General features: G+C 46.2%; 8 non-coding genes and 43 pseudogenes across 8 annotated transcripts; 28 read left to right on the top strand and 23 right to left on the bottom strand.

Annotated features, from left to right (window-relative positions):
* Positions 1-130: 130 nt before the first annotated feature.
* Positions 131-249, bottom strand: LOC148265285 (5S ribosomal RNA; annotated as a pseudogene).
* A 204-nt stretch (positions 250-453) lies between these two features.
* On the bottom strand, positions 454-572 carry LOC148265284 (5S ribosomal RNA; annotated as a pseudogene).
* A 209-nt stretch (positions 573-781) lies between these two features.
* On the bottom strand, positions 782-900 carry LOC148265283 (5S ribosomal RNA; annotated as a pseudogene).
* Positions 901-1,104: 204 nt separating this feature from the next.
* Positions 1,105-1,222, bottom strand: LOC148265282 (5S ribosomal RNA; annotated as a pseudogene).
* A 558-nt stretch (positions 1,223-1,780) lies between these two features.
* On the bottom strand, positions 1,781-1,899 carry LOC148265281 (5S ribosomal RNA; annotated as a pseudogene).
* Positions 1,900-2,106: 207 nt separating this feature from the next.
* Positions 2,107-2,225, bottom strand: LOC148265280 (5S ribosomal RNA; annotated as a pseudogene).
* A 377-nt stretch (positions 2,226-2,602) lies between these two features.
* On the bottom strand, positions 2,603-2,721 carry LOC148265279 (5S ribosomal RNA; annotated as a pseudogene).
* Positions 2,722-3,281: 560 nt separating this feature from the next.
* Positions 3,282-3,400, bottom strand: LOC148265278 (5S ribosomal RNA; annotated as a pseudogene).
* A 205-nt stretch (positions 3,401-3,605) lies between these two features.
* On the bottom strand, positions 3,606-3,724 carry LOC148265277 (5S ribosomal RNA; annotated as a pseudogene).
* Positions 3,725-4,288: 564 nt separating this feature from the next.
* On the bottom strand, positions 4,289-4,407 carry LOC148265276 (5S ribosomal RNA). The gene has a single exon (XR_015820268.1). It is a non-coding gene; the product is annotated as a 5S ribosomal RNA (ribosomal RNA).
* Positions 4,408-4,616: 209 nt separating this feature from the next.
* Positions 4,617-4,735, bottom strand: LOC148265275 (5S ribosomal RNA; annotated as a pseudogene).
* An 883-nt stretch (positions 4,736-5,618) lies between these two features.
* On the bottom strand, positions 5,619-5,737 carry LOC148265274 (5S ribosomal RNA; annotated as a pseudogene).
* Positions 5,738-5,942: 205 nt separating this feature from the next.
* On the bottom strand, positions 5,943-6,061 carry LOC148265273 (5S ribosomal RNA; annotated as a pseudogene).
* A 563-nt stretch (positions 6,062-6,624) lies between these two features.
* Positions 6,625-6,743, bottom strand: LOC148265272 (5S ribosomal RNA; annotated as a pseudogene).
* A 203-nt stretch (positions 6,744-6,946) lies between these two features.
* Positions 6,947-7,065, bottom strand: LOC148265271 (5S ribosomal RNA). Its single transcript, XR_015819783.1, has one exon. It is a non-coding gene; the product is annotated as a 5S ribosomal RNA (ribosomal RNA).
* A 562-nt stretch (positions 7,066-7,627) lies between these two features.
* Positions 7,628-7,746, bottom strand: LOC148265270 (5S ribosomal RNA; annotated as a pseudogene).
* A 913-nt stretch (positions 7,747-8,659) lies between these two features.
* Positions 8,660-8,778, bottom strand: LOC148265269 (5S ribosomal RNA; annotated as a pseudogene).
* A 205-nt stretch (positions 8,779-8,983) lies between these two features.
* LOC148265268 (5S ribosomal RNA) lies at positions 8,984-9,102 on the bottom strand. The gene has a single exon (XR_015821163.1). It is a non-coding gene; the product is annotated as a 5S ribosomal RNA (ribosomal RNA).
* A 917-nt stretch (positions 9,103-10,019) lies between these two features.
* LOC148265267 (5S ribosomal RNA) lies at positions 10,020-10,138 on the bottom strand (annotated as a pseudogene).
* A 204-nt stretch (positions 10,139-10,342) lies between these two features.
* LOC148265266 (5S ribosomal RNA) lies at positions 10,343-10,461 on the bottom strand (annotated as a pseudogene).
* Positions 10,462-11,021: 560 nt separating this feature from the next.
* LOC148265265 (5S ribosomal RNA) lies at positions 11,022-11,140 on the bottom strand. Its single transcript, XR_015819642.1, has one exon. It is a non-coding gene; the product is annotated as a 5S ribosomal RNA (ribosomal RNA).
* Positions 11,141-11,345: 205 nt separating this feature from the next.
* On the bottom strand, positions 11,346-11,464 carry LOC148265264 (5S ribosomal RNA; annotated as a pseudogene).
* An 813-nt stretch (positions 11,465-12,277) lies between these two features.
* On the bottom strand, positions 12,278-12,396 carry LOC148265263 (5S ribosomal RNA). Its single transcript, XR_015820550.1, has one exon. It is a non-coding gene; the product is annotated as a 5S ribosomal RNA (ribosomal RNA).
* Positions 12,397-12,546: 150 nt separating this feature from the next.
* LOC148265262 (5S ribosomal RNA) lies at positions 12,547-12,665 on the top strand (annotated as a pseudogene).
* A 205-nt stretch (positions 12,666-12,870) lies between these two features.
* LOC148265261 (5S ribosomal RNA) lies at positions 12,871-12,989 on the top strand (annotated as a pseudogene).
* A 205-nt stretch (positions 12,990-13,194) lies between these two features.
* Positions 13,195-13,313, top strand: LOC148265260 (5S ribosomal RNA; annotated as a pseudogene).
* Positions 13,314-13,518: 205 nt separating this feature from the next.
* Positions 13,519-13,637, top strand: LOC148265259 (5S ribosomal RNA; annotated as a pseudogene).
* Positions 13,638-13,840: 203 nt separating this feature from the next.
* Positions 13,841-13,959, top strand: LOC148265258 (5S ribosomal RNA; annotated as a pseudogene).
* A 206-nt stretch (positions 13,960-14,165) lies between these two features.
* Positions 14,166-14,284, top strand: LOC148265257 (5S ribosomal RNA; annotated as a pseudogene).
* A 917-nt stretch (positions 14,285-15,201) lies between these two features.
* LOC148265256 (5S ribosomal RNA) lies at positions 15,202-15,320 on the top strand (annotated as a pseudogene).
* Positions 15,321-15,883: 563 nt separating this feature from the next.
* On the top strand, positions 15,884-16,002 carry LOC148265255 (5S ribosomal RNA; annotated as a pseudogene).
* A 559-nt stretch (positions 16,003-16,561) lies between these two features.
* LOC148265254 (5S ribosomal RNA) lies at positions 16,562-16,680 on the top strand (annotated as a pseudogene).
* A 204-nt stretch (positions 16,681-16,884) lies between these two features.
* Positions 16,885-17,003, top strand: LOC148265253 (5S ribosomal RNA; annotated as a pseudogene).
* A 207-nt stretch (positions 17,004-17,210) lies between these two features.
* LOC148265252 (5S ribosomal RNA) lies at positions 17,211-17,329 on the top strand (annotated as a pseudogene).
* A 204-nt stretch (positions 17,330-17,533) lies between these two features.
* Positions 17,534-17,652, top strand: LOC148265251 (5S ribosomal RNA; annotated as a pseudogene).
* Positions 17,653-18,214: 562 nt separating this feature from the next.
* Positions 18,215-18,333, top strand: LOC148265250 (5S ribosomal RNA; annotated as a pseudogene).
* A 560-nt stretch (positions 18,334-18,893) lies between these two features.
* LOC148265249 (5S ribosomal RNA) lies at positions 18,894-19,012 on the top strand (annotated as a pseudogene).
* A 304-nt stretch (positions 19,013-19,316) lies between these two features.
* LOC148265248 (5S ribosomal RNA) lies at positions 19,317-19,435 on the top strand (annotated as a pseudogene).
* A 204-nt stretch (positions 19,436-19,639) lies between these two features.
* Positions 19,640-19,758, top strand: LOC148265247 (5S ribosomal RNA; annotated as a pseudogene).
* A 563-nt stretch (positions 19,759-20,321) lies between these two features.
* Positions 20,322-20,440, top strand: LOC148265246 (5S ribosomal RNA; annotated as a pseudogene).
* A 205-nt stretch (positions 20,441-20,645) lies between these two features.
* Positions 20,646-20,764, top strand: LOC148265245 (5S ribosomal RNA). Its single transcript, XR_015820137.1, has one exon. It is a non-coding gene; the product is annotated as a 5S ribosomal RNA (ribosomal RNA).
* Positions 20,765-21,647: 883 nt separating this feature from the next.
* Positions 21,648-21,766, top strand: LOC148265244 (5S ribosomal RNA; annotated as a pseudogene).
* Positions 21,767-22,325: 559 nt separating this feature from the next.
* LOC148265243 (5S ribosomal RNA) lies at positions 22,326-22,444 on the top strand (annotated as a pseudogene).
* A 205-nt stretch (positions 22,445-22,649) lies between these two features.
* Positions 22,650-22,768, top strand: LOC148265242 (5S ribosomal RNA). Its single transcript, XR_015820881.1, has one exon. It is a non-coding gene; the product is annotated as a 5S ribosomal RNA (ribosomal RNA).
* Positions 22,769-23,329: 561 nt separating this feature from the next.
* LOC148265241 (5S ribosomal RNA) lies at positions 23,330-23,447 on the top strand (annotated as a pseudogene).
* Positions 23,448-23,651: 204 nt separating this feature from the next.
* On the top strand, positions 23,652-23,770 carry LOC148265240 (5S ribosomal RNA; annotated as a pseudogene).
* Positions 23,771-23,978: 208 nt separating this feature from the next.
* Positions 23,979-24,097, top strand: LOC148265239 (5S ribosomal RNA). The gene has a single exon (XR_015820988.1). It is a non-coding gene; the product is annotated as a 5S ribosomal RNA (ribosomal RNA).
* Positions 24,098-24,302: 205 nt separating this feature from the next.
* Positions 24,303-24,421, top strand: LOC148265238 (5S ribosomal RNA; annotated as a pseudogene).
* Positions 24,422-24,979: 558 nt separating this feature from the next.
* LOC148265237 (5S ribosomal RNA) lies at positions 24,980-25,096 on the top strand (annotated as a pseudogene).
* A 206-nt stretch (positions 25,097-25,302) lies between these two features.
* Positions 25,303-25,421, top strand: LOC148265236 (5S ribosomal RNA; annotated as a pseudogene).
* Positions 25,422-25,986: 565 nt separating this feature from the next.
* LOC148265235 (5S ribosomal RNA) lies at positions 25,987-26,105 on the top strand (annotated as a pseudogene).
* The last annotated feature ends 249 nt before the right edge of the window (positions 26,106-26,354 follow it).

The raw sequence follows: 26,354 nt of genomic DNA, 5'->3' as shown, positions 1-26,354 counted from the left end.
CTGCACCTCTCGTTCTCGTTCAAATATCAAGTCAAATGCCACGACACCGTGACTCACATTTGCGAATAAATCTGCGGACCATAATTAAAGTCGCGCATAACGTCGAACGGCACATCTGAAAAAAAGAAAATGGGTGCAACACGAGAAATTCCTACGAGGTAACCCATTATTGTACCACTTTCGCCAAAGCACACTTAACTGCGGAGTTCTGATGGGATCCGGTGCATTTGTGCTGGTATGATCGTACCTGTTTAATTTCGCGCTGCAAATACATACACTCCTTCTTCCCTCCCCCCCTCCCATCATTTGTTTTCTTGTGCGTTCACATTGCACCTCTCCTTCTCGTTCTAATATCGATTAAAATGCCCTTGATTCTTGACTCACATTTCCGTATAAACTAGCAGACCATAGTTCCAGTCGCGCGTAACGTCGAACGACTCATCTGAAAAAAAATTGTTGCGATACGAGGACTTCCCAAGAGGTCACCCATCCGAGTACTACTCTCACCCAAGCACACTTAACTGCGGAGTTCTGATGGGATCCGGTGCATTAGTGCTGGTATGATCGAACCTGTTTAATTTCGCGCTGCAAATACATAAATTCCTTCTCCTTTCTTCCCCCTCCGGTCATTTGTTTCCTTGTGCGTGCGCACTGGACCTCTCGTTCTCGTTCAAATATCAAGTAAAATGCCACGGCGCCGTGACTCACATTTGCGAATAAATCTGCGGACCATAATTAAAGTCGCGCGTAACGTCGAACGGCAAATCTGAAAAAAAAAAAATGGGTGCAACACGAGAACTTCCCAGGAGGTAACCCATCATTGTACTACTTTCGGCAAAGCACACTTAACTGCGGAGTTCTGATGGGATCCGGTGCATTAGTGTTGGTGTGACCGCACCTGTTTAATTTCGTGCTGAAAATACATACACTCCTTCTTTCCTCCCCCCCTCCCATCATTTGTTTCCTTGTGCGTTCACACTGCACCTCTCCTTCTCGTTTGAATATCGATTAAAATGCCCCTGATTCTTGACTCACATTTGCGTATAAACCAGCGGACCATAGTTCCAGTCGCGCGTAACGTCGAACGACCCATCTGAAAAAAAATTATTGCAATACGAGGACTTCCCAAGAGGTCACCCATCCGAGTACTACTCTCGCCCAAGCACCCTTAACTGCAGAGTTCTGATGGGATCCAGTGCATAAGTGCTGGTATGATGCCATTTGTTTAATTTTGCGCTTCAAATACATACACTCCTTCTCTTTTCTTCCTCCTCCCGTCATTTGTTTCCTTGTACGTGCGCACTGCACCTTCCGTACTTGTTCTAATATCAAGTAAAATGCCACGGCGCCGTGACTCACATTTGCGAATAAACCTGCGGACCATAAATCAAGTCGCGCGTAACGTCGAAAGAATCATCTGCAAAAAGATGGGTGCAACAGGAGGACCTCCCAAGAAAATGGGTGAAATATAAAGACTTCGCATGAGTCACCCATCCTAGTGCTACTCTCGCCCAAGCACCCTTAACTTACGAAGTTCTGATAGAATCCGTTGCATTGGTGCTGGTATGATTGCTCATGTTTCATTCTGCGCTGCAAATACATACACTTTTTCTCCCTCCATCCCCCCTCCCGTCATTTATTTCCTTGTGCGTGCACTATGCATCTCTCCTTCTCGTTCTAATATCAAGTAATATGCCCCGGCACCGTGACTCACCTCTGCAAATGAACCAGCAGTTTATACCATTTGCGCGTAACGTCGAACAACCCATCCGAAAAAAAATAGGTACAACACGAGGGCTTCCCAGGTGGTCACCCATCCGAGTACTACTCTCGCCCAAGCACACTTAACAGCGGAGTTCTGATGGGATCCGGGGCTTTAGTGCTAGTATGATCGCACCTCTTTAATTTCGCGCTGTAAATACATACACTCCTTCTCCTTTCTTCCCCATCCCGTCATTTGTTTCCTTGTGCGTTCACACTTCACCTCTCATTCTCGTTCTAATATCTATTAAAATGCCCCTACTTCTTGACTCACATTTGCGTATAAACTAGCGGACCCTAGTTCCAGACGCGCGTAACGTCGAACGACCCGTCTGAAAAAAAAAATTGGTGCAACACGAGGACTTCCCAGGAGGTCACCCATCCGAGTACTAATCTCGCCCAAGCACACTTAACTACAGAGTTAAGATGGGATCCGGTGCAATAGTGCTGGTATGATCGCACCTGTTAATTTTCCGCTGCAAATACATAAACTCATTCCCCTTTCTTTCCCCTCCCGTCATTTGTGTCCTTGTGCGTGCGAACTGCATCTCCCGTTCTCATTCACATATCAAGTAAAATGCCACAGCGCCGTGACTCATATTTGCGAATAAACCTGAGGACCATAATTCAAGTCGCGCGTAACGTCGAAAGAATCATCTGCAAAAAAATGGGTGCAACACAAGGACTTCACAAGAAAATGGGTGAAATATAAAGACTTCGCAGGAGGTAACCCATGCTAGTACTACTCTCGCCCAAGCACCCTTACCTACGGAGTTCTGATAGAATCCGTTGCATTAGTGCTGGTATGATAGCACCTGTTTCATTTCGTGCTGAAAAAAAATTGTTGCGATACGAGGACTTCCCAGGAGGTCACCCATCCGAGTACTACTCTCGCCCAAGCACAGTTAACTGCGGAGTTTTGATGGGATCCGGTGCATTAGAGCTGGTATGATAGCACCCGTTTAATTTCGCGCTGCAAATACATAAATTCCTTCTCCTTTCTTCCCCCTCCCGTCATTTGTTTCCTTGTGCGTGCGTACTGCACCTCCCGTGCTCGTTCTAATATCAAGTAAAATGCTACGGTGCCGTGACTCACATTTGCGAATAAACCTGAGGACCATAATTCAAGTCGTGCGTATCGTCGAAAGAATCATTTGCAAAAAAATGGGTGCAACACGAGGACTTCCTAAGAAAATGGGTGAAATATAAGGACTTCGCAGGAGGTAACCCATGCTAGTACTACTCTCGCCCAAGCACCCTTACCTACGGAGTTCTGATAGAATCCGTTGCATTAATGCTGGTATGATCGCACCTGTTTCATTTCTTGCTGAAAATACATACACTTTTTCTCCCTCCATGCCCCCTCCCTTCATTTGTTTCCTTCTGCATACACTCTGCATCTCTCCTTCTCGTTCTAATATCAAGTAATATGCCCCGGCACCGTGACTCACCTTTGCAAATGAACCGGCAGTTTATAATTCCATTCGTGCGTAACGTCAAACAACCCATCCGAAAAAAAATTGGTGCAACACGAGGGCTTCCCAAGTGGTCACCCATCCGAGTACTACTTTTCCCGAAGCACACTTAACTGCGGAGTTCTGATGGGATCAGGAGCTTTAGTGCTGGTATGATCGCACCTGTTTAATTTCACGCTGCAAATACATACACTCCTTCTCCTTTCTTCCCCCTCCCGTAATTTGTTTCCTTGTGCGTTCACACTTCCCCTCTCATTCTCGTTCTAATATCGATTAAAATGCCCCTGCTTCTTGACTCACATTTGCGTATAAACCAGCGGACTCTAGTTCCAGACGTGCGTAACGTCGAACGACCTGTCTGAAAAAAAATTGGTGCGACACGAGGACTTCCCAGGAGGTCACCCATCCGAGTACTAATCTCGCCCAAGCACACTTCACTTAGGAGTTCTGACGGGATCCGGTGCATTATTGCTGGTATCATCGCGCCCGTTTAATTCTGCGCTGCAAATACATAAACTCCTTCTCCTTTCTTCCCCCTCCCGTCATTTGTTTCCTTGTGCGTGCGCACTGCACCTCCCGTGCTCGTTCTAATATAAAGTAAAATGTTACGGTGCCGTGACTCACATTTGCGAATAAACCTGAGGACCATAATTCAAGTCGCGCGTATCGTCGAAAAAATCATCTGCAAAAAAATGGGTGCAGCACGAGGACTTCCTAAGAAAATGGGTGAAATATAAGGACTTCGCAAAAGGTCACCCATCCTAGTGCTACTCTCGCCTAAGCATCCTTAACTTGCGGAGTTCTGATAGAATCCGTTGCATTTGTGCTAGTATGATTGCTCATGTTTCATTATGTGCTGCAAATACATACACTTTTTCTCCCTCCATCCCCCCCTCCCATCATTTGTTTCCTTGTGCGTGCACTCTGCATCTCTCCTTCTCGTTCTAATATCGATTAAAATGCCCCTACTTCTTGACTCACATTTTTGTATAAACCAGTGGACCCTAGTTCCAGTCGCGCGTAACGTCGAACGACCCGTCTGAAAAAAAAAATTAGTGCGACACGAGAACTTCCCAAGAGGTCACCCATCTGAGTACTACTCTCGCCCAAGCACACTTAACTTCGGAGTTCTGATGGGATCCGGTGCATTAGTGCTGGTATGATCACACCTGTTTAATATTGCGCTAAAAATACATAAACTCCTTCTCCTTTCTTCCCCCTCCCGTCATTTGTTTCCTTGTGCGTGTGCACTGCACCTCTCGTTCTTATTCAAATATCAAGTAAAATTCCACGGCGCCGTGACTCACATTTGTGAATAAATCTTCGGACCATAATTAAAGTCGCGCGTAACGTCGAACGGCACATATGAAAAAAAGAAAATGGGTGCAACACGAGAACTTCCCAGGAGGTAACCCATCATTGTACTACTTTCGCCAAAGCACACTTAACTGCGGAGTTCTGATGGGATCCGGTGCATTTGTGCTGGTGTGACCGCACTTGTTTAATTTCGTACTGAAAATACATACACTCCTTCTTCCCTCCCCCCCTCCTATCATTTGTTTCCTTTTGCGTTCACACTGCACCTCTCCTTCTCGTTCTAATATCGATTAAAATGCCCCTGATTCTTGACTCACATTTGCGTATAAACCAGCGGACCATAGTTCCAGTCGCACGTAACGTCGAACGACCCATCTGAAAAAAAATTTTTGCGATACGAGGACTTCCCAAGAGGTCACCCATCCGAGTACTACTCTCGCCCAAACACACTTAACTACAGAGTTATGATGGGATCCAGTGCATTAGTGCTGGTATGATGCCACTTGTTTAATTTTGCGCTTCAAATACATACGCTCCTTATCGTTTCTTCCTACTCCCGTCAGTTGTTTCCTTGTGGGTGCGCACTACACCTCCCGTACTCGTTCTAATATCAAGTAAAATGGCACGGTGCCGTGACTCACATTGGCGAAAAAACCTGCGGACCATAAATCAAGTCGCGCGTAATGTCGTAAGAATCATCTGCAAAAAGATGGGTGCAACACGAGGACGTCCCAAGAAAATGGGTGAAATATAAGGACTTCGTAGGAGGTCACCCATCCGAGTACTTTTCTCGCCCAAGCACCCGTAACTGCGGAGTTCTGATAGAATCTGTTGCATTAGTGCTGGTATGATCCCTCATGTTTCATTCTGCACTGCAAATACATACACTCTTTCTCCTCCCATCCCCCCTCCCGTCATTTGATTCCTTGTGCGTGCACTCTGCATCTCTCTTTCTCGTTCTAATATCAAGTAATATGCCCCGGCACCGTGACCCACCTTTGCAAATTAACGGACGGTTTATAATTCCATTCGTGCGTAACGTCGAACAACCCATCCGAAAAAAAATTGGTGCAACACGAGGGCTTCCCAAGTGGTCACCCATCCGAGTACTACTTTTCCCGAAGCACACTTAACTGCGGAGTTCTGATGGGATCAGGAGCTTTAGTGCTGGTATGATCGCACCTGTTTAATTTCACGTTGCAAATACATACACTCCTTCTCCTTTCTTCCCCCTCCCGTAATTTGTTTCCTTGTGCGTTCACACTTCACCTCTCATTCTCGTTCTAATATCGATTAAAATGCCCCTGCTTCTTGACTCACATTTGCGTATAAACCAGCGGACTCTAGTTCCAGACGTGCGTAACGTCGAACGACCCGTCTGAAAAAAAATTGGTGCGACACGAGGACTTCCCAGGAGGTCACCCATCCGAGTACTAATCTCGCCCAAGCACACTTCACTTAGGAGTTCTGACGGGATCCGGTGCATTATTGCTGGTATGATCGCACCCGTTTAATTCTGCGCTGCAAATACATAAACTCCTTCTCCTTTCTTCCCCCTCCCATCATTTGTTTCCTTGTGCGTGCGCACTGCACCTCCCGTACTCGTTCTAATATCAAGTAAAATGCCACGGCGCCGTAACTCACATTTGCGAATAAACCTGAGGACCATAATTCAAGTCGCGCGTAACGTCGAAAGAATCATCTGCAAAAAAATGGGTGCAACACGAGGACTTCACAAGAAAATGGGTGAAATATAAAGACTTCGCAGGAGGTAACCCATGCTAGTACTACTCTCGCCCAAGCACCCTTACCTACGGAGTTTTGATAGAATCCGTTGCATTAGTGCTGGTATGATTGCACCTGTTTCATTTCGCGCTGAAAATACATACACTCCTTCTCCTTTCTTCTCCCTCCCGTCATTTGTTTCCTTGTGCGTGCGCACTGCACCTCTCGTTCTCGTTCAAATATCAAGTAAAATGCCACGGCGCCGTGGCTCACATTTGCGAATAAATCTGCGGACCATAATTAATGTCGCGCGTAACGTCGAGCGGCACATCTGAAAAAAAGAAAAAGGGTGCAACACGGTAACTTCCCATGAGGTAACCCATCATTGTACTACTTTCGCCAAAACACAGTTAACTGCGGAGTTCTGATGGGATCCGGTGCATTTGTGCTGGTGTGACCGCACCTGTTTAATTTCGTGCTGAAAATACATACACTCCTTCTTCCCTCCCCCCTCCCATCATTTGTTTTCTTGTGCGTTCACACTGCACCTCTCCTTCTCGTTCTAATATCGATTAAAATGCCCCTGATTCTTGACTCACATTTGCGTATAAACCAGGGGACCATAGTTCCAGTCGCGCGTAACGTCGAATGACCCTTCTGAAAAAAAATTGGTGCGACACGAGGACTTCCCAAGAGGTCACCCATCCGAGTACTACTCTCGCCCAAGCACACTTAACTGCAGAGTTCTGATGGGATCTAGTGCATTAGTGCTGGTATGATCGCACCCGTTTAATTTCGCGCTGCAAATACATAAACTCCTTCTCCTTTCTTCCCCCTCCCGTCATTTGTTTCCTTGTGCGTGCGTACTGCACCTCCCGTGCTTGTTCTAATATAAAGTAAAATACTACGGTGCCGTAACTCATATTTGCGAATAAACCTGAGGACCATAATTTAGGTCACGCGTATCGTCGAAAGAATCATCTGCAAAAAAATGGGTGCAACACGAGGACTTCCTAAAAAAATTGGTGAAATATAAGGACTTCGCAGGAGGTCACCCATCCGAGTACTTTTCTCGCCAAAGCACCCTTAACTACGGAGTTCTGATAGAATCCGTTGCATTGGTACTGGTATGATTGCTCATGTTTCATTCTGCACTGCAAATACATACACTTTTTCTCCCTCCATCCCCCCTCCCGTCATTTGTTTCCTTGTGCGTGCACTCTGCATCTCTTCTTCTCGTTCTAATATCGATTAAAATGCCCCTGCTTCTTGACTCACATTTGCGTATAAACCAGTGGACCCTAGTTCTAGTCGCGCGTAACGTCGAACGACCTGTCTGAAAAAAAAAATTACTGCGACACGAGGACTTCCCAGGAGGTCACCCATCCGAGCACTAATCTCGCCCAAGCACACTTCACTGCGGAGTTCTGATCAGATCCGGTGCATTAGTGCTGGTATGATCGCACCTGTTTAATTTTGCGCTACAAATACATAAACTCATTCCCCTTTCTTCCCCCTCCCCTCATTTGTATCCTTGTGCGTGCGCACTGCACCTCCCGTTCTCGTTCTAATATCAAGTAAAATACTACAGCGCCGTGACTGACATCTGCGAATAAACCTGAGGACCATAATTCAAGTCGTGCGTAACGTCGAAAGAATCATCTGCAAAAAAATGGGTACAACACGAGGACTTCACAAGAAAATGGGTGAAATATAAGGACTTCGCAGGAGGTAACAAATGCTAGTACTACTCTCGCCCAAGCACCCTTACTTACAGAGTTCTGATAGAATCCGTTGCATTAGTGCTGGTATGATCGCACCTATTTCATTTCGCACTGCAAATACATACACTCCTTCTCCTTTCTTCCCCTTCCCGTCATTTGTTTCCTTGTGCGTGCGCACTGCACCTCTCGTTCTCGTTCAAATATCAAGTAAAATGCCACGGCACCGTGGCTCACATTTGCGAATAAACCTGCGGACCATAAATCAAGTCGCGGGTAACGTCGAAAGAATCATCTGCAAAAAGATGGGTGCAACACGAGGACCTCCCAAGAAAATGGGTGAAATATAAGGACTTCGCAGGAGGTCACCCATCCAAGTACTTTTCTCGCCCAAGCACCCTTAACTGCGGAGTTCTGATAGAATCCGTTGCATTAGTGCTGGTATGATTCCTCATGTTTCATTCTGCACTGCAAATACATACACTCTTTCTCCTCCCATCCCCCCTCCTGTCATTTGTTTCCTTGTGCGTGCACTCTGCATCTCTCTTTCTCGTTCTAATATCAAGTAATATGTCCCGGCACCGTGACTCACCTTTGCAAATGAACCAGCGGTTTATAATTCCATTCACGCGTAACATCGAACAACCCATCCGAAAAAAATAGGTGCAACACGAGGGCTTCCCAAGTTGTCACCCATCCGAGTACTACTCTCGCCCAAGCACACTTAAGTGCGGAGTTCTGATGGGATCCGGGGCTTTAGTGCTGATATGATCGCACATGTTTAATTTTGCGCTGCAAATACATACACTCCTTCTCCTTTCTTCCCCCTCCGGTCATTTGTTTCCTTGTGCGTTCACACTTCACCTCTCATTCTCGTTCTAATATCGATTAAAATGCCCCTGCTTCTTCACTCACATTTGCGTATAAACCAGCGGACCCTAGTTCCAGTCGCGCGTAACGTCGAATGACCCGTTTGAAAAAAAATTGGTGCGACACGAGGACTTCCCAAGAGGTCACCCATCCGAGTACTACTCTCGCCCAAGCATACTTAACTGCGGAGTTCTGATGGGATCCGGTGCATTAATGCTGGAATGATCGCACCTGTTTAATTTTTCGCTGTAAATACATAAACTCATTCCCCTTTCGTCCCCCTCTCGTCATTTGTTTCCTTGTGCGTGCGCACTGCAGCTCCCGTTCTCGTTCTAATATCAAGTAAAATGCTACAGCGCCGTGACTCACATTTGCGAATAAACCTGAAGACCATAATTCAAGTCGCGCGTAACGTCAAAAGAATCATCTGCAAAAAAATGGGTGCAACACGAGGACTTCACAAGATAATGGGTGAAATATAAGGACTTCGCAGGAGGTAACCCATGCTAGTACTACTCTCGCCCGAGCACCCTTACCTACGGAGTTCTGATAGAATCCGTTGCATTAGTGCTGGTATGATCGCACCTGTTTCATTTCGCGCTACAAATACATAAACTCCTTCTTCTTTCTTCCCCCTCCCGTAATTTGTTTCCTTGTGTGTGCGCACTGAACCTCCCGTTTTTGTTTTAATATCAAGTAAAACGGTACAGCGCCGTGACTCACATTTGCGAATAAACCTGAGGACCAAAATTCAAGTCGCGCGTAACGTCGAAAGAATCATCTGCAAAAAAATGGGTGCAACACGAGGACTTCACAAGAAAATGGATGAAATATAAGGACTTCCCAGGAGGTAACCCATGCTAGTACTACTCTCGCCCAAGCACCCTTACCTACGGAGTTCTGATAGAATCCGTTGCATTAGTGCTGGTATGATCGCACCTGTTTCATTTCGCGCTGCAAATACATAAACTCCTTCTCCTTTCTTCCCCCTCCCGTGATTTTTTTCCTTGTGCGTGCGCACTGCACATCTCATTCTCGTTCAAATATCAAGTAAAATGCCACGGCGCCGTGACTCACATTTGCGAATAAATCTGCGGGCCATAATTAAAGTCGCGCGTAACGTCGAACGGCACATCTGAAAAAAAGAAAATGGGTGCAACACGAGAACTTCCCAGGAGGTAACCCATCATTGTACTACTTTCGCCAAAGCACACTTAACTGCGGAGTTCTGATGGGATCCGGTGCATTTGTGCTGGTGTGACCGCACCTGTTTTATTTCGTCCTGAAAATACATACACTCCTTCTTCCCTCCCCCCCTCCCATCATTTGTTTCCTTGTGCGTTCACACTGCACCTCTCCTTCTCGTTCTAATATCGATTAAAATGCCCCTAATTCTTGACTCACATTTGCGTATAAACCAGCGGACCATAGTTCCAGTCGCGCGTAACGTCGAACGACCCGTCTGAAAAAAAATTGGTGCGACACGAGGACTTCCCATGAGGTCACCCATCCGAGTACTACTCTCGCCCAAGCACACTTAACTGCAGAGTTCTGATGGGATCCAGTGCATTAGTGCTGGTATGATCGCACTCGTTTAATTCTGCGCTGCAAATACATAAACTCCTTCTCCTTTCTTTCCCCTCCCGTCATTTGTTTCCTTGTGCGTGCGCACTGCACCTCCCGTGCTCGTTCTAATATCAAGTAAAATACTACAGTGTCGTGACTCATATTTGCGAATAAACCTGAGGACCATAATTCAAGTTGCGCGTTTCGTCGAAAGAATCATCTGCAAAAAAATGGGTGCAACACGAGTACTTCCTAAGAAAATGGGTGAAGTATAAGGACTTCGTAGTAGGTCACCCATACGAGTACTTTTCTCGCCCAAACACCCTTAACTGCGGAGTTCTAATAGAATCCGTTGCATTAGTGTTGGTATGATCCCTCATGTTTCATTCTGCGCTGCAAATACATACACTCTTTCTCCTCCCATCCCCCCTCCCGTCATTTGTTTCCTTGTGCGTGCACTCTGCATCTCTCTTTCTCGTTCTAATATCAAGTAATATGCCCCGGCACCGTGACTCACCTTTGCAAATGAACCAGCAGTTTGTAATTCCATTCGCGCGTAACGTCGAACAACCCATCCGAAAAAAAATAGGTGCAACACGAGGGCTTCCCAGGTGGTCAACCATCCGAGTACTACCCTCGCCCAAGCACACTTAACTGCGGAGTTCTGATGGGATCTGGAGCTTTAGTGCTGGTATGATCGCACCTGTTTAATTTCGCGCTGCAAATACATACACTCCTTCTCCTTTCTTCCCCCTCCCGTCATTTGTTTTCTTGTGCGTTCACACTTCACCTCTCATTCTCGTTCTAATATCGATTAAAATGCCCCTGCTTCTTGACTCACATTTGCGTATAAACCAGCGGACCCTAGTTCCAGACGCGCGTAACGTCGAACGACCTGTCTGAAAAAAAATTGGTGCGACACGAGGACTTTCAAGGAGGTCACCCATACGAGTATTAATCTCGTCCAAGCACACTTAACTGCGGAGTTCTGACGGGATCCGGTGCATTAGTGCTGTTATGATCGCACCTGTTTAATTTCGCGCTGCAAATACATAAACTCATTCCCCTTTCTTCCCCCTCCCGTCATTTGTTTCCTTGTGCGTGCGCACTGCACCTCTCGTGCTCCTTCTAATATAAAGTAAAATGCTACGGTGCCGTGACTCACATTTGCGGATAAACCTGAGGACCATAATTCAAATCGCGCGTACTACTCTCTCCCAAGCACACTTAACTGCAGAGTTCTGATGGGATCCAGTGCATTAGTGCTGATATGATACCACTTGTTTAATTTTGCGCTTCAAATACATACACTCCTTCTCTTTTCTTCCTCCTCCCGTCATTTGTTTCCTTGTGCGTCCGCACTGCACCTCCCGTACTCGTTCTAATATCAAGTAAAATGCCACGGCGCCGTGACTCAAATTTGCGAATAAACCTTCGGACCATAAATCAAGTCGCGCGTAACGTCGAAAGAATCATCTCCAAAAAGATGGGTGCAACACGAGGACCTCCCAAGAAAATGGGTGAAATATAAGGACTTCGCAGGAGGTCACCCATCCGAGTACTTTTCTCACCCAAGCACCCTTAACTGCGGAGTTCTGATAGAATCCGTTGCATTAGTGCTGGTACGATCCCTCATGTTTCATTCTGCACTGCAAATACATACACTCTTTCTCCTTCCATCCCCCCTCCCGTCATTTGTTTCCTTGTGCGTGCACTCTGCATCTCTCTTTCTCGTTCTAATATCAAGTAATATGCCCCGGCACCGTGACTCACCTTTGTAAATAAACCAGTGGTTTATAATTTCATTCGCGCGTAACGTCGAACAACCCATCCGAAACAAAATAGGTGCAACACGAGGGCTTCCCAGGTGGTCACCCATCCGAGTACTACCCTCGCCCAAGCACACTTAACTGCGGAGTTCTGATGGGATCCGGAGCTTTAGTGCTGGTATGATCGCACCTCTTTAAATTCGCGCTGCAAATACATACACTCCTTCTCCTTTCTTCCCCCTCCCGTCATTTGTTTCCTTGTGCGTTCACACTTCACCTCTCATTCTCGTTCTAATATCAAGTAAAATGCTACGGTTCCGTGACTCACATTTGCGAATAAACGGGTGCGATCATACCAGCACTAATGCACCGGATCCCATCAGAACTCCGCAGTGAAGTGCGCTTGGGCGAGATTAGTACTCAGATGGGTGACCTCCTGGGTAGTCCTCTTGTCGCACTAATTTTTTTTCAGACGGGTCGTTCGACGTTACGCGCGTCTGGAACTAGGGTCCGCTGGTTTATACGCAAATGTGAGTCAAGAAGCAGGGGCATTTTAATCGATATTAGAACGAGAATGAGAGGTGAAGTGTGAACGCACAAGGAAACAAATGACGGGAGGGGGAAGAAAGGAGAAGGAGTGTATGTATTTGCAACGCGAAATTAAACAGGTGCGATCATACCAGCACTAAAGCCTCAGATTCCATCAGAACTCCGCAGTTAGGTGTGCTTGGGCGAGAGTAGTACTCGGATGGGTGACCACTTGGGAAGCCCTCGTGTTGCACCTATTTTTTTTCGGATGGGTTATTCGACGTTAGCCGCGAATGGAATTATAAACCGCTGGTTCATTTGCAAAGGTGAGTCACGGTGCCGGGGCATATTACTTGATATTAGAACGAGAAAGAGAGATACAGAGTGCACCCACAAGGAAACAAATGACGGGAGGGGGAAGAAAGGAGAAGGAGTTTATGTATTTGCAGCGCGAAATTAATCAGGTGCGATCATACCAGCACTAATGCAACAGATCCCATCATAACTCCGCAGTTAAGTGTGCTTGGGCGAGAGTAGTACTCAGATGGGTGACCACTTGGGAAGTCCTCGTGTTGCACCAATTTTTTTGCAGATGATTCTTTCAACGTTACGTGCGACTTAAATTATGGTCCTCAGGTTTATTCGCAAATGTGAGTCACGGCGCTGTAGCATTTTACTTGATATTAGAACGAGAACGGGAGGTGCAGTGCGCACGCACAAGGAAACAAATGACGGGAGGGGGAAGAAAGGGGAATGAATTTATGTATTTGCAGCGCAAAATTAAACAGGTGCGATCATACCAGCACTAATGCACCGGATCCCATCAGAACTCCGCAGTGAAGTGTGCTTGGGCGAGTGTAGTACTCGGATGTGTGACCTCTTGGGAAGTCCTTGTATCGCAACAATTTTTTTTCAGAGGGGTCGTTCGACGTTACGCGTGACTGGAACTATGGTCCACTGGTTTATACGCAAATGTGAGTCAAGAATCAGGGGCATTTTAATCGATATTAGAACGAGAAGGAGAGGTGCAGTGTGAACGCACAAGGAAACAAATGATGGGAGGGGGGTAGGGAAGAAGGAGTGTATGTATTTTCAGCACGAAATAAACAGGTGCGGTCACACCAGCACAAATGCACCGGATCCTATCAGAACTCCACAGTTAAGTGTGCTTTGGCGAAAGTAGTACAATGATGGGTTACCTCCTGGGAAGTTCTCATGTTGCACCCATCTTTTTTTCAGATGTGCCGTTCGACGTTACGCGCGACTTTAATTATGGTCCGCAGATTTATTCGCAAATGTGAGTCATGGCGCCGTGGCATTTTACTTGATATTTGAACGAGAACGTGAGGTGCAGTGCGCACGCACAAGGAAACAAATGACGGGAGGGGGAAGAAAGGAGAAGGAGTTTATGTATTTGCAGCGCAAAATTAGACAGGTGCGATCATACTAGCACTAGTGCACCGGATCCCATTAGAACTCTATAATTAAGTGTGCTTGGGCGAGAGTAATACTCGGATGGGTGACCTCCTGGGAAGTCCTCGTGTCGCACTAATTTTTTTTTTCAGACCGGTCGTTCGACATTATGCGCGACTGCAACTAGGGTCCACTGGTTTATACGCAAATGTGAGTCAAGAAGCAGGGGCATTTTAATCTATATTAGAACGAGAAAGAGAGATGCAGAGTGCACGCACAAGGAAACAAATGACGGGAGGGGGAGGGAAGGAGAAAGAGTGTATGTATTTTCAGCACGAAATGAAACAGGTGCGATCATACCAACACTAATGCATCGGATTCTATCAGAACTCCATAAGTAAGGGTGCTTGGGCGAGAGTAGTACTAGCATGGGTTACCTTCTGCGAAGTCCTTATATTTCACCCATTTTCTTGTAAAGTCCTCGTGTTGCACCCATTTTTTTGCAGATGATTTTTTCGAAGTTACGCGCGAATTGAATTATGGTCCTCAGGTTTATTCGCAAATGTGAGTCAAGAAGTAGGGGCATTTTAATCGATATTAGAACGAGAAGGAGAGGTGCAGTGTGAACGCACAAGGAAACAATTGACGGGAGGGGGGATGGAGGGAGAAAAAGTGTATGTATTTGCAGCGCAGAATGAAACATGAGCAATCATACCAGCACCAATGCAACGGATTCTATCATAACTCCGCAAGTTAAGGGTGCTTGGGCGAGAGTAGCTCTAGGATGGGTGACCTCCTGCGAAGTCCTTATATTTCACCCATTTTCTTAGGAAGTCCTCGTGTTGCACCCATTTTTTTGCAAATGATTCTTTCGACGTTACGCGCGACTTGAATTATGGTCCTCAGGTTTATTCGCAAATGTGAGTCACGGCACCGTAGCATTTTACTTGATATTAGAACGAGCACGAGAGGTGCAGTGCGCAAGCACAAGGAAACAAATGACGGGAGAGGGAAGAAAGGAGAAGGAGTATATGTATTTCCAGCGCAAAATTAAACAGGTGCCATCATACCAGCACTAATGCAACGGATCCCATTAGAACTCCGCAGTTAAGTGTGCTTGGGCGAGAGTACTACTCGGATGGGTGACCTCTTGGGAAGTTCTCGTGTCGCACTAATTTCTTTTTTCAGACGGGTCGTTCGACGTTACGCGCGACTGGAACTAGGGTCCACTGGTTTATACGCACATGTGAGTCAAGAAGCAGGGGCATTTTAATCGATATTAGAACGAAAAGGAGAGATGCAGAGTGCACGCACAAGAAAACAAATGACGAGAGGGGGGATGGAGGGAGAAAAAGTGTATGTATTTGCAGCGCAGAATGAAACATGAGCAATGATACCAGCACCAATGCAACGGATTCGATCAGAACTCCGCAAGTTAAGGGTGTTTGGGCGAGAGTAGCATTAGGATGGGTGACCTCCTGCGAAGTCCTTATATTTCACCCATTTTCTCATGAAGTCCTCGTGTTGCACCCATTTTTTTGCAGATGATTCTTTCGACGATACGCGCGACTTGAATTATGGTCCTCAGGTTTATTCGCAAATGTGAGTCACAGCACCGTAGCATTTTACTTGATATTAGAACGAGCACGGGAGGTGCAGTGCGCACGCACAATTAAAAAAATGACGAGAGGGGGAAGAAAGTAGAAGGAGTTTATGTATTTGCAGCACAAAATTAAATGGGTGCGATCATACCAGCACTAATGCACCGGATCCCATCAGAACTCCGCAGTTAAGTGTGCTTTGGCGAGAGTAGTACTCGGATTGGTGACCGACTGGGAAGTCTTCGTGTTGTACCAATTTTTTTTCAGACGGGTCATTCGACGTTACGCGCGACTTGAACTAGGGTCCACTGGTTTATACGCAAATGTGAGTCAAGAAGCAGGGGCATTTTAATCGATATTAGAACGAGAAGGAGAGGTGCAGTGTGAACGCACAAGGAAACAATTAATGGGAGGGGGAGGGAAGGAGAAGGAGTGTATGTATTTTCAGCACGAAATGAAACAGGTGCGATCATACCAGCACTAATGCAACGGATTCTATCAAAACTCCATAGGTAAGGGTGCTTGGGCGAGAGTAGTACTAGCATGGGTTACCTCCTGCGAAGTCCTTATATTTCAACCAGTTTCTTCTGAACTCCTCGTGTTGCACCCATTTTTTGGCAGACGATTCTTTTGACGATACACGCGACTTGAATTATGGTCCACAGGTTTATTCGCAAATGTGAGTCACGGCACCGTAGCATTTTACTTGACATTAGAACGAGCACGGGAGGTGCAGTGCGCACGCACAAGGAAACAAATGACAGGAGGGGGAAGAAAGGAGAAGGAGTTTATGTATTTGCAGCGCGGAATTAAACAGGTGCGATCATACCAGTACTAATGCACCTGATCCAATCAGAACTCCGCAGTTAAGTGAGCTTGGGCGAGAGTAATACTCGGATGGGTGACCTCCTAGGAAGTCCTCGTGTCTTACCTATTTTTTTTCAAACGGGTCGTTCGATGTTACGCGCGACTGTAACTAGGGTCTACTGGTTTATACGCAAATGTGAGTCAAGAATCAGGGGCATTTTAATCAATATTAGAACGAGAAGGAGAGATGCAGTGTGAACGCATAAAGAAACAAATGATGGGAGGGGAGGAGGGAAGAAAGAGCGTATGTATTTTCAGCACGAAATTAAACAGGTGCGGTCACACCAGCACAAAAGCACCGGATCCCATCAGAACTCCGCAGTTAAGTGTGCTTTGGTGAAAGTAGTACAATGATGGGTTACCTCTTGGGAAGTTCTCGTGTTGCACCCATTTTTTTTTTCAAATGTGCCGTTTGACGTTACGCACGACTTGAATTTTGGTTCTCAGGTTTATTCGCAAATGTGAGTCACGGCACCGTGACATTTTAGTTAATATTAGAACGAGAACGGGAGGTGCAGTGCGCACGCACAAGGAAATAAATGACGGGAGGGGGAAGAAAGGGGAATGAGTTTATGTATTTACAGCGCGAAATTAAACAGTTGCGATCATACTAGCACTAATGCACTGGATCCCATCAGAACTCTGCAGTTAAGTGTTCTTGGGCGAGAGTAGTACTCGGATGGGTGACCTCTTGGGAAGTCCTCGTATCGCAACAATTTTTTTTCAGATGAGTCGTTCGGCGTTACGCGCGGCTGGAACTATGGTCCGCTGGTTTTTACTTAAATGTGAGTCAAGAATCAGGGGCATTTTAATCGATATTAGAACGAGAATGAGATGTGCACTGTGAAAGCAAAAGGAAACAAATGATGGGAGGGCGGGAGGGAAGAAGGAATGTATGTATTTTAAGCACGAAATTAAACGGGTGCGGTCACACCAGCACAAATGCACCGGATCCCATCAGAACTCCGCAGTTAAGTGTGCTTTGGCGAAAGTAGTACAATGATGGGTTACCTCCTGGGATGATCTCGTGTTGCACCCATTTTCTTTTTTTCAGATGTGCCGTTCGACGTTACGTGCGACTTTAGTTATGGTCCGCAGATTTATTCGCAAATGTGAGTCACGGCGCTGTGGCATTTTACTTGATATTTGAACGAGAACAAGAGGTGCAGTGCGCACGCACAAGGAAACAAATGACGGGAGGGGAAGAAAGGAGAAGGAGTTTATGTATTTGCAGCGCGAAATTAAACAGGTGCGATCATACCAGCACTAATGCACCGGATCCTATAAGAACTCCGCAGTTAAGTGTGCTTGGGCGAGAGTAGTAATCGGATGGGTGACATCCTGCGAAGTCCTTATATTTCACCCATTTTCTTAGGAAGTCCTCGTGTTGCACCCATTTTTTTGCAGATTATTCTTTCGACGATACGCGCGACTTGAAATATGGTCATCAGGTTTATTTGCAAATGTGAGTCACGGCATCGTAGCATTTTACTTGATATTAGAACGAGCACGGTTGGTGCAGTGCGCACGCACAATGAAACAAATGACGGGAGAGGGAAGAAAGGAAAAGGAATTTATGTATTTGAAGCGCGAAATTAAACAGGTGCGATCATACCAGCACTAATGCACCGAATCCCATTAGAACTCCGCAGTTAAGTGTGCTTGGGCGCGAGTAGTACTCGGATGGGTGACCTCCTGGGAAGTCCTCGTGTCCCACCAATTTTTTTTCAGACGGGTCGTTCAACGTTACGCGCGACTGGAACTTGGGTCCTCTGGTTTATACGCAAATGTGAGTCAAGAAACAGGGGCATTTTTAATCGATATTAGAACGAGAATGAGAGATGCAGTGTGAACGCACAAGGAAACAATTGATGGGAGGAGGAGGGAAGGAGAAGGAGTGTATGTATTTTCAGCACGAAATGAAACAGGTGCGATCATACCAGCACTAATGCAACGTATTCTATCAGAACTCCGTAGGTAAGGGTGCTTGGGCGAGAGTAGTACTAGCTTGGGTTACCTCATGCGAAGTCCTTATATTTCACCCATTTTCTTGTGAAGTCCTCGTGTTGCACCCATTTTTTTGCAGATGATTCTTTCAACGTTATGCGCGACTTGTATTATGGTCCTCAGGTCTGTTCGCAAATGTGAGTCACGGTGCTGTAGCATTTTACTTGATATTAGAACGAGAACGGGAGGTGCAGTGCGCACGCACAAGGAAACAAATGATGGGAGGGGGAAGAAAGGGGAATGAGTTTATGTATTTGCAGCGCAAAATTAAACAGGTGCGATCATACCAGCCCTAATGCACCGGATCCCATCAGAACTCCGCTATTAAGTGTGTTTTGGCGAGATTAGTACTCGGATGGGTGACCTCCTGGGAAGTCCTCGTGTCGCACCAATTTTTTTTCAGACGGGTCGTTTGACGTTACGCACGTCTGGAACTAGGGTCCGCTGGTTTATACGTAAATGTGAGTCAAGAAGCAGGGGCATTTTAATCGATATTAGAACGAGAATGAGAGGTGAAGTGTGAACGCACAAGGAAACAAATGACAGGAGGGGGAAGAAAGGAGGAGTGTATGTATTTACAGCGCGAAATTAAACAGGTGCGATCATACCAGCACTACAGCCCCGGATCCCATCAGAACTCTACAGTTAAGTGTGCTTGGGCGAATGAGTGTATGTATTTGCAGCGCGAAATTAAACAGTTGCGATCATACTAGCACTAATGCACTGGATCCCATCAGAACTCTGCAGTTAAGTATTCTTGGGCGAGAGTAGTACTCGGATGGGTGACCTCTTGGGAGGTCCTCGTATCGCAATAATTTTTTTTCAGATGAGTCGTTCGACGTTACGCGCGACTAGAACTATGGTCCGCTGGTTTATACGTAAATGTGAGTCAAGAATCAGGGGCATTTTAATCGATATTAGAACGAGAAGGAGAGGTGCACTGTGAACGCAAAAGGAAACAAATGATGGGAGGACGGGAGGGAAGAAGGAGTGTATGTATTTTAAGCACGAAATTAAACGGGTGCGGTCACACCAGCACAAATGCACCGGATCCCATCAGAACTCCGCAGTTAAGTGTGCTTTGGCGAAAGTAGTACAATGATGGGTTACCTCCTGGGAAATTCTCGTGTTGCATCCATTTTCTTTTCTTCAGATGTGCCGTTCGACATTACGCGGGACTTTAATTATGGTCCGCAGATTTATTCGCAAATGTGAGTCACGGCGCCGTGGCATTTTACATGATATTTGAACGAGAACGAGAGGTGCAGTGCGCACGCACAAGGAAACAAATGACGGGAGGGGGAAGAAATGAGAAGGAGTGTATGTTTTTGCAGCGCGAAATGAAACAGGTGCGATCATACCAGCACTAATGCAACGGATTCTATCAGAACTCCGTAGGTAAGGGTGCTTGGGCGAGAGTAGTTCTAGCATGGGTTACCTCCTGCGAAGTCCTTATATTTCACCCATTTTCTTGTGAAGTCCTCGTGTTGCACCCATTTTTTTGCAGATGATTCTTTCGACGTTACGCGCGACTTGAATTATGGTACTCAGGTTTATTCGCAAATGTGAGTCACGGTGTTGTAGCATTATACTTGATATTAGAACGAGAACGGGAGGTGCCGTGCGCACGCACAAGGAAACAAATGACGGGAGGGGGAAGAAAGGGGAATGAGTTTATGTATTTGCAGCGCAAAATTAAACAGGTGCGATCATACCAGCACTAATGCACCGGATCCCATCAGAACTTCGCAGTGAAGTGCGCTTGGGCGAGATTAGTACTCGGATGGGTGACCTCCTGGGAAGTCCTCTTGTCGCACCAATTTTTTTTCAGACGGGTCGTTCGACGTTACTCGCGTCTGGAACTAGGGTCCGCTGGTTTATACGCAATTGTGAGTCAAGAAGCAGGGGCATTTTAATCGATATTAGAACGAGAATGAGAGGTGATGTGTGAACGCACAAGGAAACAAATGACGGGAGGGGGAAGAAAGGAGAAGGAGTGTATGTATTTGCAGCGCGAAATTAAAAAGGTGCGATCATATCAGCACTAAAGCTCCGGATCCCATCAGAACTCCGCAGTTAAGTGTGCTTGGGCGAGAGTAGTACTCGGATGGGTGACCACCTTGGAAGCCCTCGTGTTGCACCTATTTTTTTTCGGATGGGTTGTTCGACGTTACGCGCGAATGGAATTATAAACCGCTGGTTCATTTGCAAAGGTGAGTCACAGTGCCGGGGCATATTACTTGATATTAGAACGAGAAAGAGAGATGCAGAGTGCACGCACAAGGAAACAAATGACGGGAGGGGGGATGGAAGAAGAAAGAGTGTATGTATTTGCAGTGCAGAATGAAACATGAGGGATCATACCAGCACTAATACAACGGATTCTATCAGAACTCCGCAGTTAAGGGTGCTTGGGAGAGAAAAGTACTCGGATGGGTGACCTCCTGCGTAGTCCTTATATTTCACCCATTTTCTTGGGAGGTCCTCGTGTTGCACCCATCTTTTTGCAGATGATTCTTTCGACGTTACGCGCGACTTGATTTATGGTCCGCAGGTTTATTCGCAAATGTGAGTCACGGCGCCGTGGCATTTTACTTGATATTAGAACGAGTACGGGAGGTGCAGTGCGCACGCACAAGGAAACAAATAACGGGAGGAGGAAGAAAAGATTAGGAGTTTATGTATTTGAAGCGCAAAATTAAACAAGCGGCATCATACCAGCACTAATGCACTGGATCCCATCAGAACTCTGCAGTTAAGTGTTCTTGGGCGAAAGTAGTACTCGGATGGGTGACCTCTTGGGAAGTCCTCGTATCGCAACAATTTTTTTTCAGATGAGTCGTTCGACGTTACGCGCGACTGGAACTATGGTCCGCTGGTTTATACGTAAATGTGAGTCAAGAATCAGGGGCATTTAAATCGATATTAGTACGAGAAGGAGAGGTGCACTGTGAACGCAAAAGGAAACAAATGATGGGAGGGTGGGAGGGAAGAAGGAGTGTATGTATTTTAAGCACGAAATTAAACGGGTGCGGTCACACCAGCACAAATGCACCGGATCCCATCAGAACTCCGCAGTTAAGTGTGCTTTGGCGAAAGTAGTACAATGATGGGTTACCTCTTGGGAAGTTCTCGTGTTGCACCTTTTTTTTTTTTCAGATGTGCCGTTCGACGTTACGCGCGACTTTAATTATGGTCCGCAGATTTATTCACAAATGTGAGTCACGGCACCGTGGCATTTTACTTGATATTTGAAGGAGAACGAGAGGTGCAGTGCGCACGCACAAGGAAACAAATGACGGGAGGGGAAAGAAAGGAGAAGGAGTGTATGTATATGTAGCGCAAAATGAAACAGGTGCGATCATACCAGCACTAATGCAACAGATTCTATCAGAACTCCATAGGTAAAAGTGCTTGGGCGAGAGTAGTACTAGCATGGGTTACCTCCTGCGAAGTTCTTATATTTCACCCATTTTCTTGTGAAGTCCTCGTGTTGCAGCCATTTTTTTGCAGATGATTCTTTCGACGTTACGTGCGACTTGTATTATGATCCTCAGGTTTATTCGCAAATGTGAGTCACGGCACTGTAGCATTTACTTGATATTAGAACGAGAATGGGAGGTGTAGTGCGCACGCACAAGGAAACAAATGATGGGAGGGGGAAGAAAGGGGAATGAGTTTATGTATTTGCAGGCAAAATTAAACAGGTGCGATCATACCTGCACTAATGCACCGGATCCCATCAGAACTCCGCTGTTAAGTGTGCTTGAGCGAGATTAGTACTCGGATGGGTGACCTCCTGGGAAGTCCTCGTGTCGCACCAATTTTTTTTCAGACGGGTCGTTCGATGTTACGCGCGTCTGGAACTAGGGTCTGCTGGTTTATACGCAAATGTGAGTCAAGAAGCAGGGGCATTTTAATCGATATTAGAACGAGAATGAGAGGTGAAGTGTGAACGCACAAGGAAACAAATGACGGGAGGGGGAAGAAAGGATAAGGAGTGTATGTATTTGCAGCGCGAAATTAAACAGGTGCGATCATACCAGCACTAAAGCTCCGGATCCCATCAGAACTCCGCAGTTAAGTGTGCTTGGGCGAGGGTAGTACTCGGATGGGTGACCACTTGGGAAGCCCTCGTGTTGCACCTATATATTTTCGGATGGGTTGTTCGACATTACGCGCGAATTGAATTATAAACTGCTGGTTCATTTGCAAAGGTGAGTCACGGTGCCGGGGCATATTACTTGATATTAGAACGAGAAAGAGAGATGCAGAGTGCTCGCACAAGGAAACAAATGACGGGAGGGGGGATTGAAGGAGAAAGAGCGTATGTATTTGCAGTGCAGAATGAAACATGTGGGATCATACCAGCACTAATACAACGGATTCTATCAGAACTCCGCAGTTAAGGGTGCTTGGACGAGAAAAGTACCCGGATGGGTGACCTCCTACGAAATCCTTATATTTCACCCATTTTCTTGGGAGGTCCTCGTGTTGCACCCATCTTTTTACAGATGATTCTTTCAACGTTACGCGCGACTTGATTTATGGTCCGCAGGTTTATTCGCAAATGTGAGTCACGGCGCCGTGACATTTTACTTGATATTAGAACGAGTACGGGAGGTGCAGTGCGCACGCACAAGGAAACAAATGACGGAAGGAGGAAGAAAAGAGAAGGAGTGTATGTATTTGAAGCGCAAAATTAAACAAGTGGCATCATATCAGCACTAATGCACTGGATCCCATCAGATCTCTGCAGTTAAGTGTGCTTGGGCGAGAGTAGTACTCGGATGGGTGACCTCTTGGGAAGTCCTCGTATCGCAATAATTTTTTTAAAGATGGGTCGTTCGACGTTACTCGCGACTTGAACAATGGTCTGCTGGTTTATACGCAAATGTGAGTCAAGAATCAGGGGCATTTTAATCGATATTAGAACGAGAAGGAGAGGTGCAGTGTGAACGCACAAGGAAACAAATGATGGGAGGGGGGGAGGGAAGAAGGAGTGTATGTATTTTCAGCACGAAATTAAACAGGTGCGGTCACACCAGCACAAAGGCACCGGATCCCATTAGAACTTCGCAGTTAAGTGTGCTTTGGCGAAAGTGGTACAATAATGGGTTACCTCCTGGGAAGTTCTCGTGTTGCACCCATTTTCTTTTTTTCAGATGTGTCGTTCGACGTTACGCGCGACTTTAATTATGGTTCGCAGATTTATTCGCTAATGTGAGTCACGACGCTGTGGCATTTTACTTGATTTTTGAACGAGAACGAGAGGTGCAGTGCGCACGCACAAGGAAACAAATGACGGAGGGGAAAGAAAGGAGAAGGAGTGTATGTATTTGCAGCGCAAAATTAAACTGGTGCGATCATACCATCACTAATGCACCGGATCCCATCAGAACTCCGCAGTTAAGTGTGCTTGGGCGAGAGTAGTACTCGGATGGGTGACCTCTTGGGAAGTCCTCGTGTCGCACTAATTTTTTTTCAGACGGGTCGTTCGACGTTACGTGCGACTGGAACTAGGGTCCACTGGTTTATGCGCAAATGTGAGTCAAGAAGTAGGGGCATTTTAATCGATATTAGAACGAGAATGAGAGGTGAAGTGTGAACGCACAAAGAAACAAATGACCGGAGGGGGAAGAAAGGAGAAGGATTGTATGTATTTGAAGCGCAAAATTAAACAGGTGCGATCATACCAGCACTAAAGCTCCCGGTCCCATCAGAACTCCGCAGTTAAGTGTGCTTGGGCGAGAGTAGTACTCGGATGGGTGACCACTTGGGAAGCCCTCGTGTTGCACCTATTTTTTTCGGATAGGTTGTTCGACGTTACGCGTAAATGGAATTATGAACCGCTGGTTCATTTGCAAAGGTGAGTCACGGTGCCGGGGCATAATACTTGATATTAGAACAAGAAAGAGATATGCAGAGTGCACGCACAAGGAAACAAATGACGGAGGGGGGATGGAAGGAGAAAGAGTGTATGTATTTGCAGTGCAGAATGAAACATGAGGGATCATACCAGCACTAATGCAATGGATTCTATCAGAACTCCGCAGTTAAGGGTGCTTGGGCGAGAAAAGTACTCGGATGGGTGACCTCCTGCGAAGTCCTTATATTTCACTCATTTTCTTGGGAGGTCATCGAGTTGCACCCATCTTTTTGCAGATGATTCTTTCGACGTTACGCGCTACTTGATTTATGGTCCGCAGGTTTATTTGCAAATTTGAGTCATGGCGTCGTGGCATTTTACTTGATATTAGAACGAGTACGGGAGGTGCAGTGCGCACGCACAAGGAAACAAATGACGGAAGGAGGAAGAAAAGAGAAGGAGTGTATGTATTTGAAGCGCAAAATTAAACAAGTGACATCATACCAGCTCTAATGCACTGGATCCCATCAGAACTCTGCAGTTAAGTGTGCTTGGGCGAGAGTAGTACTCGGATGGGTGACCTCTTGGGAAGTCCTCGTATCGCAACAATTTTTTTTCAGATGGGTCGTTCGACGTTACGCGCGACTGGAACTATGGTCCGTTGGTTTATACGCAAATGTGAGTCAAGAATCAGGGGCATTTTAATCGATATTAGAACGAGAAGGAGAGGTGCAGTGCGAACGCACAAGGAAACAAATGATGGGAGGGGGGGAGGGAAGAAGGAGTGTATGTATTTTCAGTACGAAATTAAACAGGTGCGGTCACACCAGCACAAATGCACCGGATCCCATCAGAACTCCGCAGTTAAGTGTGCTTTGGCGAAAGTGGTACAATAATGGGTTACCTCCTGGGAAGTTCTCGTGTTGCACCCATTTTCTTTTTTTCAGATGTGCCGTTCGACGTTACGCGCGACTGGAACTAGGGTCCGTTGGTTTATGCGCAAATGTGAGTCAAGAAGCAGGGGCATTTTAATCGATATTAGAATGAGAAGGAGAGATGCAGAGTGCACGCACAAGGAAACAAATGACGGGAGGGGGGATGGAGGGAGAAAAAGTGTATGTATTTGCAGCGCAGAATGAAACATGAGCAATCATACCAGCACCAATGCAACGGATTCTATCAGAACTCCGCAAGTTAAGGGTGCTTGGGCGAGAGTAGCACTAGGATGGGTGACCTCCTGCGAAGTCCTTATATTTCACCCATTTTCTTAGGAAGTCCTCGTGTTGCACCCATTTTTTTGCAGATGATTCTTTCGACGATACGCGCGACTTGAATTATGGTCCTCAGGTTTATTCGCAAATGTGAGTTATGGCACCGTAGCATTTTACTTGATATTAGAACGAGCACGGGAGGTGCAGTGCGCACGCACACGGAAACAAATGACGGGAGGGGGAAGAAAGGAGAAGTAGTTTATGTATTTGCAGCGCGATATTAAATAGGAGCGATCATACCAGCACTAATGCACCGGATCCTATTAGAACTCCGGAGTTAAGTGTGCTTGGGCGAGAGTAGTACTCGGATGGGTGACCTCCTGGGAAGTCCTCGTGTCGCACTAATTTTTTTTTTCAGACGGGTCGTTCGACGTTACGCGCGACTGGAACTACGGTCCACTAGTTTATACGCAAATTTGAGTAAAGAAGCAGGGGCATTTTAATCGATATTAGAACGAGAATGAGAGATGCAGAGTGCACGCACAAGGAAACAAATGACGGGAGGGGGGATGGAGGGAGATAAAGTGTATGTATTTGCAGCGCAGAATAAAACATGAGCAATCATATCAGCACCAATGCAACGGATTCTATCAG

Source organism: Carica papaya, chromosome 5, assembly GCF_054855325.1.
Source record: "Carica papaya isolate Zhongbai chromosome 5, ASM5485532v1, whole genome shotgun sequence".
Lineage (NCBI taxonomy): Eukaryota > Viridiplantae > Streptophyta > Magnoliopsida > Brassicales > Caricaceae > Carica > Carica papaya.
This window is presented reverse-complemented; position numbering and strand designations above follow the sequence as displayed.